A 12,336-nucleotide genomic window follows, 5' to 3' on the forward strand; every position below is an offset into this window, starting at 1 on the left:
CCAAGAATGAGGGCAGGGATGTCCAAGGTGAGGAAATAAGGTATCCAGACCACAAAATGATCAATAAATTAAGTTGAGGAGCCACACGTAGAGAGAAGGGAGAGAATAAGCTAATAATATGGGTTTACGAAATAAGAAAATGGGAGGGAAGATATGGGTTGACTTGTATTTGTTGAAAGGTGCAATTAGAGGAAAGTGAAATACCTACACCACCTCCTTGTCTGTTTCCAGATCTAGGGGTCTGGCAGAAGTGGAGACCCCCGTGTGACAATGCACAAAGACCATTAAATACAATAGACTTGCATAATAAGCAGATGTGTAATGAAAATGTAATGCAATTTTATTATCTCTGAATTTCAAGTGAGCAGTAGATTTTTTTTTTCTGATACATTTGACATTTCTTCCATTTGCCGGCCCCCTGTATCATGTAACAGCCATTAGCAAAACAGACTCATATATGTGTATACACTGTGAACTCTTGCACATGCTCAGAAGAAGCTAGTACCTCAGAAAGTGTGCATGTAAACAAACTGTGCAAAATTTGATAATATAAGTAAATTACAAAGTTGTTTAAAATGTTAAGCTCTATCTGAATCGTGGAAGAACAGTTATGACTTTAGTGTCCCTTTAAACATAATAAAGTTTACACCTAGAATGTGATCTCACTCTGCGTCTGCTTTCTTTAAAATGTGTGTGCATTTCCCAGAATCCTGAGCTGCAATGCACACATTTTTTTGCTTTGGGAAATAGGATTGAAAGTGTTTTCTACACTTGAAACATTCTTCAAGATAATATAAAGATTTAGTCATTACTTAATGCGTCTATTGAGTTGTCATTATGATAAGAAATAAAAAAATCTTAAAATGTCTTTTAGTATACTCGGAAAGCTATTAAGGGGTTAAACAGATAGAGAAGGGTCAACAGTGTATTGGAGATCATGGGAACAGTTAACTTTCCCCTCCTGAAATACAATCTAACCAGTGATTTGCCAAACACAGGGGATGAGATTATCTCATTAGCTATGCACTGATGGACCACTCTTCACTATTTAACTCTTTCCTTTCTGATAAATGAAGTGTTCTAAAACTGATAAAGGGGAATTAAACCCCTTTATATATTATATATTAGCAGTAGATCACTTTTAGTTAATTATCAGAACAGGTACTTAATGCACATCCCAGATAATCTTGACAGAAGCAGAATATTTTTTTAAATTTATTTATAAGTGGATGAAAAGTTGAGTCACTTGTTAAATTAGTTGAAAATTATTCATTAAAGCTATATTTAAACTTCTGTTTGTGTCAATAACGGCCATGACCTACTCAGAATAAATTTCAATAAGTATTAAATGCCACTGAGCCAGAGAACAAACAAAAAATCTCTCATGGGGGACCCCAAAGTTATTAGGCATGGTGTAAAGAGAGTTCTTGATATCATGCATTTACGAGAAAATCACACTAAAGTGGTAAAACATACATATAAAAAAAAGGTGTTGAAGAGATGGTGGCCCCTTTTTGCAAACCTTGATTTAGAATTTTTTAGTTCTCGTGACCAGCAAAGAAGGCCAAGAAATTATATCTGAGCCATCACTTGAACCTGAAATTGGTCAGACAGGATCATGGGGGAGAACAAGGTATTCACTGGTCAATATTCAATAAAACACACAAAAAAACTTGCTGCAATTTCACAACTCAGAAATGACTGAATTTCCTTGTCACACCCACAAAGTTCAGCTCCATTATAATAAATGAAGCCTCAGCTATCCTGTAACCACTTACTTCTTGTCGCATAAAAGTTTTGCTGTAGGATACTAGTAACAAACAAAAATAGACTCCACTCTAACATATGTATAAATGGAAAAAAAAAAAAAAAAATAGAAAAACAAGACAACCTCATTAGCTTTAAAATAGCAAGAGAAGACCACAAGGTGACACTTACTAGAGTCTTTATGGATTCTGCATGCTTGGCCAAACTATAAGTCAGTGTTTCTCAACCTTCTTGTAGCAAGTACCCCTGTAGGCATACACTTGTTTTCTATGTACCCCAACTGTAGCACAAATGTTATTGCTATTTTACATGAGCAAAAACAGAATTTATGTTTACCTGATAAATTACTTTCTCCAACGGTGTGTCCGGTCCACGGCGTCATCCTTACTTGTGGGATATTCTCTTCCCCAACAGGAAATGGCAAAGAGCCCAGCAAAGCTGGTCACATGATCCCTCCTAGGCTCCGCCTACCCCAGTCATTCGACCGACGTTAAGGAGGAATATTTGCATAGGAGAAACCATATGATACCGTGGTGACTGTAGTTAAAGAAAATAAATTATCAGACCTGATTAAAAAACCAGGGCGGGCCGTGGACCGGACACACCGTTGGAGAAAGTAATTTATCAGGTAAACATAAATTCTGTTTTCTCCAACATAGGTGTGTCCGGTCCACGGCGTCATCCTTACTTGTGGGAACCAATACCAAAGCTTTAGGACACGGATGATGGGAGGGAGCAAATCAGGTCACCTAGATGGAAGGCACCACGGCTTGCAAAACCTTTCTCCCAAAAATAGCCTCAGAAGAAGCAAAAGTATCAAACTTGTAAAATTTGGTAAAAGTGTGCAGTGAAGACCAAGTCGCTGCCCTACATATCTGATCAACAGAAGCCTCGTTCTTGAAGGCCCATGTGGAAGCCACAGCCCTAGTGGAATGAGCTGTGATTCTTTCGGGAGGCTGCCGTCCGGCAGTCTCGTAAGCCAATCTGATGATGCTTTTAATCCAAAAAGAGAGAGAGGTAGAAGTTGCTTTTTGACCTCTCCTTTCACCGGAATAAACAACAAACAAGGAAGATGTTTGTCTAAAATCCTTTGTAGCATCTAAATAGAATTTTAGAGCGCGAACAACATCCAAATTGTGCAACAAACGTTCCTTCTTCGAAACTGGTTTCGGACACAGAGAAGGTACGATAATCTCCTGGTTAATGTTTTTGTTAGAAACAACTTTTGGAAGAAAACCAGGTTTAGTACGTAAAACCACCTTATCTGCATGGAACACCAGATAAGGAGGAGAACACTGCAGAGCAGATAATTCTGAAACTCTTCTAGCAGAAGAAATTGCAACCAAAAACAAAACTTTCCAAGATAATAACTTAATATCAACGGAATGTAAGGGTTCAAACGGAACCCCCTGAAGAACTGAAAGAACTAAGTTGAGACTCCAAGGAGGAGTCAAAGGTTTGTAAACAGGCTTGATTCTAACCAGAGCCTGAACAAAGGCTTGAACATCTGGCACAGCTGCCAGCTTTTTGTGAAGTAACACAGACAAGGCAGAAATCTGTCCCTTCAGGGAACTTGCAGATAGTCCTTTTTCCAATCCTTCTTGAAGGAAGGATAGAATCTTAGGAATCTTAACCTTGTCCCAAGGGAATCCTTTAGATTCACACCAACAGATATATTTTTTCCAAATTTTGTGGTAAATCTTTCTAGTTACAGGCTTTCTGGCCTGAACAAGAGTATCGATAACAGAATCTGAGAACCCTCGCTTCGATAAGATCAAGCGTTCAATCTCCAGGCAGTCAGCTGGAGTGAGACCAGATTCGGATGTTCGAACGGACCTTGAACAAGAAGGTCTCGTCTCAAAGGTAGCTTCCATGGTGGAGCCGATGACATATTCACCAGATCTGCATACCAAGTCCTGCGTGGCCACGCAGGAGCTATCAAGATCACCGACGCCCTTTCCTGATTGATCCTGGCTACCAGCTTGGGGATGAGAGGAAACGGCGGGAATACATAAGCTAGTTTGAAGGTCCAAGGTGCTACTAGTGCATCCACTAGAGCCGCCTTGGGATCCCTGGATCTGGACCCGTAGCAAGGAACTTTGAAGTTCTGACGAGAGGCCATCAGATCCATGTCTGGAATGCCCCACAGTTGAGTGACTTGGGCAAAGATTTCCGGATGGAGTTCCCACTCCCCCGGATGCAATGTCTGACGACTCCCAATTTTCCACTCCTGGGATGTGGATAGCAGACAGGTGGCAGGAGTGAGACTCCGCCCATAGAATGATTTTGGTCACTTCTTCCATCGCCAGGGAACTCCTTGTTCCCCCCTGATGGTTGATGTACGCAACAGTTGTCATGTTGTCTGATTGAAACCGTATGAACTTGGCCCTCGCTAGCTGAGGCCAAGCCTTGAGAGCATTGAATATCGCTCTCAGTTCCAGAATATTTATCGGTAGAAGAGATTCTTCCTGAGACCAAAGACCCTGAGCTTTCAGGGATCCCCAGACCGCGCCCCAGCCCATCAGACTGGCGTCGGTCGTGACAATGACCCACTCTGGTCTGCGGAAGGTCATCCCTTGTGACAGGTTGTCCAGGGACAGCCACCAACGGAGTGAGTCTCTGGTCCTCTGATTTACTTGTATCCTCGGAGACAAGTTTGTATAGTCCCCATTCCACTGACTGAGCATGCACAGTTGTAATGGTCTTAGATGAATGCGCGCAAAAGGAACTATGTCCATTGCCGCTACCATCAAACCTATCACTTCCATGCACTGCGCTATGGAAGGAAGAGGAACGGAATGAAGTATCCGACAAGAGTCTAGAAGTTTTGTTTTTCTGGCCTCTGTCAGAAAAATCCTCATTTCTAAAGAGTCTATTATTGTTCCCAAGAAGGGAACCCTTGTTGACGGAGATAGAGAACTCTTTTCCACGTTCACTTTCCATCCGTGAGATCTGAGAAAGGCCAGGACGATGTCCGTGTGAGCCTTTGCTTGAGGAAGGGACGACGCTTGAATCAGAATGTCGTCCAAGTAAGGTACTACAGCAATGCCCCTTGGTCTTAGCACAGCTAGAAGGGACCCTAGTACCTTTGTGAAAATCCTTGGAGCAGTGGCTAATCCGAAAGGAAGCGCCACGAACTGGTAATGCTTGTCCAGGAATGCGAACCTTAGGAACCGATGATGTTCCTTGTGGATAGGAATATGTAGATACGCATCCTTTAAATCCACCGTGGTCATGAATTGACCTTCCTGGATGGAAGGAAGAATTGTTCGAATGGTTTCCATTTTGAACGATGGAACCTTGAGAAACTTGTTTAAGATCTTGAGATCTAAGATTGGTCTGAACGTTCCCTCTTTTTTGGGAACTATGAACAGATTGGAGTAGAACCCCATCCCTTGTTCTCCTAATGGAACAGGATGAATCACTCCCATTTTTAACAGGTCTTCTACACAACGTAAGAATGCCTGTCTTTTTATGTGGTCTGAAGACAACTGAGACCTGTGGAACCTCCCCCTTGGGGGAAGCCCCTTGAATTCCAGAAGATAACCTTGGGAGACTATTTCTAGCGCCCAAGGATCCAGAACATCTCTTGCCCAAGCCTGAGCGAAGAGAGAGAGTCTGCCCCCCACCAGATCCGGTCCCGGATCGGGGGCCAACATTTCATGCTGTCTTGGTAGCAGTGGCAGGTTTTTTGGCCTGCTTTCCCTTGTTCCAGCCTTGCATTGGTCTCCAAGCTGGCTTGGCTTGAGAAGTATTACCCTCTTGCTTAGAGGACGTAGCACTTTGGGCTGGTCCGTTTGTACGAAAGGGACGAAAATTAGGTTTATTTTTGGCCTTGAAAGGCCGATCCTGAGGAAGGGCGTGGCCCTTACCCCCAGTGATATCAGAGATAATCTCTTTCAAGTCAGGGCCAAACAGCGTTTTCCCCTTGAAAGGAATGTTAAGTAGCTTGTTCTTGGAAGACGCATCAGCTGACCAAGATTTCAACCAAAGCGCTCTGTGCGCCACAATAGCAAACCCAGAATTCTTAGCCGCTAACCTAGCCAATTGCAAAGTGGCGTCTAGGGTGAAAGAATTAGCCAATTTGAGAGCATTGATTCTGTCCATAATCTCCTCATAAGGAGGAGAATCACTATCGACCGCCTTTACCAGCTCATCGAACCAGAAACACGCGGCTGTAGCGACAGGGACAATGCATGAAATTGGTTGTAGAAGGTAACCCTGCTGAACAAACATCTTTTTAAGTAAACCTTCTAATTTTTTATCCATAGGATCTTTGAAAGCACAACTATCTTCTATGGGTATAGTGGTGCGTTTGTTTAAAGTGGAAACCGCTCCCTCGACCTTGGGGACTGTCTGCCATAAGTCCTTTCTGGGGTCGACCATAGGAAACAATTTTTTAAATATGGGGGGAGGGACGAAAGGAATACCGGGCCTTTCCCATTCTTTATTTACAATGTCCGCCACCCGCTTGGGTATAGGAAAAGCTTCTGGGAGCCCCGGGACCTCTAGGAACTTGTCCATTTTACATAGTTTCTCTGGGATGACCAACTTGTCACAATCATCCAGAGTGGATAATACCTCCTTAAGCAGAATGCGGAGATGTTCCAACTTAAATTTAAACGTAATCACATCAGGTTCAGCTTGTTGAGAAATGTTCCCTGAATCAGTAATTTCTCCCTCAGACAAAACCTCCCTGGCCCCATCAGACTGGTTTAGGGGCCCTTCAGAACCATTATTATCAGCGTCGTCATGCTCTTCAGTATCTAAAACAGAGCAGTCGCGCTTACGCTGATAAGTGTGCATTTTGGCTAAAATGTTTTTGACAGAATTATCCATTACAGCCGTTAATTGTTGCATAGTAAGGAGTATTGGCGCGCTAGATGTACTAGGGGCCTCCTGAGTGGGCAAGACTCGTGTAGACGAAGGAGGGAATGATGCAGTACCATGCTTACTCCCCTCACTTGAGGAATCATCTTGGGCATCATTGTCATTGTCACATAAATCACATTTAATTAAATAAGGAACTCTGGCTTCCCCACATTCAGAACACAGTCTATCTGGTAGTTCAGACATGTTAAACAGGCATAAACTTGATAACAAAGTACAAAAAACGTTTTAAAATAAAACCGTTACTGTCACTTTAAATTTTAAACTGAACACACTTTATTACTGCAATTGCGAAAAAATATGAAGGAATTGTTCAAAATTCACCAAAATTTCACCACAGTGTCTTAAAGCCTTAAAAGTATTGCACACCAAATTTGGAAGCTTTAACCCTTAAAATAACGGAACCGGAGCCGTTTTTAACTTTAACCCCTTTACAGTCCCTGGTATCTGCTTTGCTGAGACCCAACCAAGCCCAAAGGGGAATACGATACCAAATGACGCCTTCAGAAAGTCTTTTCTATGTATCAGAGCTCCTCACACATGCGACTGCATGTCATGCCTCTCAAAAACAAGTGCGCAACACCGGCGCGAAAATGAGGCTCTGCCTATGATTTGGGAAAGCCCCTAAAGAATAAGGTGTCTAAAACAGTGCCTGCCGATATAATCTTATCAAAATACCCAGATTAAATGATTCCTCAAGGCTAAATATGTGTTAATAATGAATCGATTTAGCCCAGAAAAAGTCTACAGTCTTAATAAGCCCTTGTGAAGCCCTTATTTACTATCTTAATAAACATGGCTTACCGGATCCCATAGGGAAAATGACAGCTTCCAGCATTACATCGTCTTGTTAGAATGTGTCATACCTAAAGCAGCAAGAGACTGCTCACTGTTCCCCCAACTGAAGTTAATTCCTCTCAACAGTCCTGTGTGGAACAGCCATGGATTTTAGTAACGGTTGCTAAAATCATTTTCCTCATACAAACAGAAATCTTCATCTCTTTTCTGTTTCTGAGTAAATAGTACATACCAGCACTATTTTAAAATAACAAACTCTTGATTGAATAATAAAAACTACAGTTAAACACTAAAAAACTCTAAGCCATCTCCGTGGAGATGTTGCCTGTACAACGGCAAAGAGAATGACTGGGGTAGGCGGAGCCTAGGAGGGATCATGTGACCAGCTTTGCTGGGCTCTTTGCCATTTCCTGTTGGGGAAGAGAATATCCCACAAGTAAGGATGACGCCGTGGACCGGACACACCTATGTTGGAGAAATGGAAACCGTGTATTACTTGGTTTCACAAGCTTGTATCAGAGATCTTAATGCAATTATAATATATATATATATATATATATATAAATAATATATCATATTTCCTTTACGTTTTCCAGAATTTAATATTTTACAATATAATGCTATATAGTCCATTGATATTAATAAATATATGCAATTAATGTGCTTCTTACATAAAAAAAAAAAAGAGAGGAAAATAAACTTTTCTGCATGATGAGGAAAGTAATATTTACGGTACCATCTTTCTATTTTTAATAACCATTTCATACACGGTTTATCGGTCTCGTTTTACTGCGACACACTTCAGTATTATGCACTTTACCTATTTCACAGTAGCACATTTATCTGGCACTTGTCTCTGTGACACTTAGTAACAATAATGCACTCTCAGTTCATATCAGTAAAGCTCAACTCCAGCCCTCATATGTCACTAACAAGCCAGAATATAAGGTTTTACCAATCTGAGGTGAATCAGTGATTGAGCAGTGGTCTTACCTAGGCAGGGAAATACTCACACTCTGCCCTGTTAGGAGTGCTCAAGGGTAGTAATGATAAACACAGCTTTCTTTGATATGTCATGTTAACAATAGGACAAAAAATGAAGGCCAATCCCTGGAATACCCCTTGCCAATGCCGCAAGTACCCCCAGGGGTACACGAACCACAGGTTGAGAAACTAGGCTATAGGTGACAAATCCGGATCACACCCTGGGTCATCATGCATTCTGTCCGCAAGGCTTCTAAGACACCTCTGGTTCTATCTAACCAAGCTATGTGTGAATGTTCTACACAGAAATTTATATTAAGCGTGTTTCAAGCATGTTTCTAGAGTTAGTCATAACATAAGGGTAGATTTATTAAGAGGTGAGCGGACATGGTTCGCTACAGCAAATCATGTCTGCTGAACCTCGCTAAATGCCGACATCATACACTGTTGGCATTTAACATTGCACAAGCAATGCCGCCCTCCTGCTCACTGGCAGCAAATCAGCCGCTAGTAGGTGCCGTCAATCATCCCGATCATTATCAAATTTGCTTCATTCTCTCGGTATCCTTTGTTAAAGGCACAGCACTGCACTACTAGGAGATAGCTGAACTCATCTGGTGAGCAAATTACATAGCATTGCTGCTCCTGACCCTACTTAGGTATGATTTTCAACCAAGAATACCTAGAAAGCAAAGAAAATGAGATAATACAAGTAAACTGGAAAGGTTTTTTTTTTGTTTTTTTTTTAAATTGCACGTTTTATCAGAATAATTAAAGTTTAATTTCGACTTTACTGTCCCTTTAATAAATATTTGGTTAGTGCACATTCATACTGGTCGTTTACCCCAAATTAAAAGGGACGTGAAACCCAAAATATTTCTCTTTCATGATTCAGATAAAACACACAATTCACTTCTATTATCTAATCTTCTTTATTCTCTTAAAAATTGTATGCTCTAACCCTTCAAGTTGCCCCTTTTTGGAACACAGATCCCAACATTAATAAATGTTCCCTAATGTCTTCCTATATCCTGTATATTTGATTTGTAAGATGATCATATATTTTAGTAGTAAATGAAAAAGGTGTAATTTGCAGTGATTTCCCCCCCACAAAGAGGAATTATAGGTTCTATGTACACAAATCTTAAAGAAACATCATACAATAACTAAAATTCATGCAACCCCCTCTAATTATGGCTGCTGTAATTTTTAAACCTAAGTTTCACTACAAATATATGTGCAAACAAAACACATCAGCAGTGGAATGCAGTGAAAACTAGATTTCAACATGGCTGCACCCATGACTAGAGGGAGGTGTGGAATAACCTCAATACTATGCTTACAAAAAGGTACAGTATATAATCTTTAATGGTTTACAAAACACACTTCGAAAAACTCACAGCAATATCATATAAGGAAATTAACTTCTGTATCTTGCAAGTACATAAACTTAATGACACATACTTCAGATGTTCCGTATGAAGAACATGAGGACATGTCTAAAAAGATAACGAAGGACAGTTCAGGAATATGAGGCAGTGCTACCGGCTGGTGAGCAGTTGCAGTAACTTTGAAGAGAGATGTCTCAAGTTAGCAAAACCATAAGCATTATGAGCAAAACTCATCCACTCTTGGATCACTGGATCTAGAGCCTTTGCTTCTTGTGTAGGCGCAGCAGTTAAAGACTTTGGGCCTGATGATCTAAAACTTGTGGGCACGGAGAGAAATCTCGCCAAATCTTTGAGGGCTTTTTTTGTGCATTATTTTGCAATGTAGGTGTCTCTCCTTCACATCCATAACTCTACATAGAGAGATATAAATAGCCTTTTTAAAAGTCTTTGAGGCACTTTGCGGCACTGACAATATGTATTAGATCATCTCGCCAAAACGGAGAATTTACATCATCAGGCCCTTGAACATACTTTATGAACTACTAACAGCTGGTGAATTATACCAAATCAAGTGGGCACACACATTTGCTTGTCATTTTCTAAATCAGCTGGTAAAAAAGAAATATTTCTGATCTGTTGATCTCATCAGATACAAAACAACAAAAGATTATGACCTGGCAAAAACAGGAGAATCTTTATAGGGAGAGAGGGGCTGGTTTTATCAGACAGTGGGGCAAGCAGGACAAGGGAGGAGAGAAGGCCTGAGAAGACTAGGTAGTGAACAGGTTTTCAAATGACTTGTTCTACTCTTGGAGTAACATGTGCCAGTATGATAGGCTGAGTCATTCTATGTTTAGGAAGATTGGCTCAAAATATATTTGGCTCTGATCTTATATTAATTAAGCACTGTAACTCCTTCCCTGCCAGACATGCATGCTAAAATCACAATAATCCCCTAGGATTCACACAAGGATTAACTGGAACAACTGCACTGTTTTAGGGTTAATGAAATGCAGCGACACATCAGTTACTTAGAGAAGCTGCTGGGGTTTGAAGGGAAGAAGATCGTTTTCAAGGTGGGTTCAGGTTATTTAAAATAAAAAAATCATTGGGTGGAATTTCTTTATCTGCGCATGTCCTAATGCTGATATTGCTATAATATATACAATATGAACTCAGGCTTTATTCACAACTCTTTTCAGTGAGAGAAGATTCACTTACTCCAGGGATAGTCCATGAAGCCTAATTATCTAAACTACATAAATGGACAGACTTTCTACTATTACAATGGAACATGTAGCACTGACTGCATGCTCTGATACACGTGTAATCATTATGGCATCTCTCTGTACAATTTAGAACTAAATAATTTGTAAATAAATCAGTATTATAAACTACTTCAAACAAAATTATGTGTTGAAACATAAAATTATTATGTAACAATACAAATGTGTGTTTAAAACACCAACAAACGTCTATATATACTTACATATCTCTGAGTTATTTATAAATGTATGAAATCTGATATAGAACACTACATACAAACACGTCTCCCATCTCATAGCAATATGGAGCTTAATAACTTACGTGAACACAGAGTTATTAAATAGTTAACTAAATGTAGTTATATGTGTTTAGAGTGTAAGTGCATTAGAGTGTAAGCTCTCTGAACCAGGGAAATCTTTACACCATAAATTAAATGTAAATCTATTTTTTTTATATATATATCAAATACTTTTCTTCTTAAAAATGCATTTACAGGAAAACAAAAAACTTATTCTATGGAGTGTAGCACTAAAAAAAATAAGACAACATTCAGAAAAACATCTACAAAACATATACAGCAACTTGTACATTATTTAGCATGTTTGTCCCCAGAGCTTATAATTTAATTTCTGCAGTTTACAGGGAGATCAGTTCCAAGCTGCTGGCTCTTACATCAGCTGACAAACAGATATTATAGTACAATTACAGTGTTTTAGATATTCCTTAATACACACGCACATAATATATACATACATTATCTATATGTGTGTGTGTGATCAATCATTTTTTTACAAAGCAAATGAAAAGCATGCATACACAAACTGTGATACCCATGCTTACCTTGTGCCTAGCCGGTGTGCTGTGAGGGGTCTGACTGGGCTAGGACAGGAGATACTCTGAGAAGGGGTGTGGCCTGGGGCTTCCCTTTAGCCTGAAAAAGTAAAGATCATACACTCTCTGGCAGCCACCTAGTGTTCAACTGCAGAACTGGACATGGGGCAAACACCTTTTCCACTGAGAATATGTTCATTTTTTAAATGCTACCTTATTCACTTTACCCTTATTTAACTAGTTTATACACCACAATAAAGCATGGCCTACTGCTATATTAGCCACTTGGCATGTCTGTTTAGTAGACAGACATCAATAAACACAAGCTGTTTCTATACATGTTGTGTCAGCTGTGGTTTGACACTTTGCAATATGATCCTGTTAAGGCATGGTCAGGCTAAGAATGTAC

The 12,336-nt window shown here is 40.1% G+C and overlaps 1 protein-coding gene across 1 annotated transcript in view; it reads right to left on the reverse strand.

Moving 5' to 3' along the window:
• TMOD4 (tropomodulin 4) overlaps positions 1-12,085 on the reverse strand; it is a 94,186-nt gene extending 82,101 nt beyond the window's left edge. Inside the window, exon 1 of the mRNA XM_053704997.1 lies at positions 11,937-12,085. The gene's annotated coding sequence lies outside the window, so the exon portion shown is untranslated. The remainder of the gene's footprint in view (positions 1-11,936) is intronic.
• Positions 12,086-12,336: the final 251 nt, after the last annotated feature.

This window comes from Bombina bombina, chromosome 1 (assembly GCF_027579735.1).
Source record: "Bombina bombina isolate aBomBom1 chromosome 1, aBomBom1.pri, whole genome shotgun sequence".
Taxonomy (NCBI): domain Eukaryota; kingdom Metazoa; phylum Chordata; class Amphibia; order Anura; family Bombinatoridae; genus Bombina; species Bombina bombina.